Source organism: Lipotes vexillifer, unplaced genomic scaffold (assembly GCF_000442215.2).
Source record: "Lipotes vexillifer unplaced genomic scaffold, Lipotes_vexillifer_v1.1 scaffold178, whole genome shotgun sequence".
In the NCBI taxonomy this organism is placed as follows: domain Eukaryota; kingdom Metazoa; phylum Chordata; class Mammalia; order Artiodactyla; family Lipotidae; genus Lipotes; species Lipotes vexillifer.
The window spans coordinates 4,869,636-4,870,004 of record NW_006775603.1 but is presented as its reverse complement, the minus strand read 5'-3'; the positions used below and the strand labels follow the sequence as shown (position 1 = coordinate 4,870,004).

Sequence of the window (369 nt, the reverse complement as noted above, 5' to 3'; positions counted from 1 at the left end):
TTTTTGCGGTACGCGGGCCTCTCACTGTTGTGGCCTCTTCCGTTGTGGAGCACAGGCTCTGGATGCGCAGGCTCAGCGGCCATGGCGCACAGGCCGAGCCGCTCCGCAGCATGTGGGATCTTCCCGGACCAGGGCGTGAACCCGTGTCCCCTGCATTGGCAGGTGGACTCTCAACCACTGAGCCACCAGGGAAGCCCTAGATAGTTTTGATAGACTTATTATAGTAATGAGAATTTATCTCTTACATAGTCATTCTCTCTGCTTCCCTTCCCCCAAACTCCTAATATAATATTAAAAATGTGTGGTGAGGGGGCTTCCCTAGTGGCGCAGTGGTTGAGAGTCCGCCTGCCAATGCAGGGGACACGGATT

The 369-nt window shown here is 54.5% G+C and overlaps 1 protein-coding gene across 1 annotated transcript in view; it reads left to right on the top strand.

Annotated features, from left to right (window-relative positions):
- HPGDS (hematopoietic prostaglandin D synthase) overlaps positions 1-369 on the top strand; it is a 29,566-nt gene that overhangs the window by 13,263 nt on the left and 15,934 nt on the right. The gene's annotated exons all lie outside the window — the stretch shown is intronic.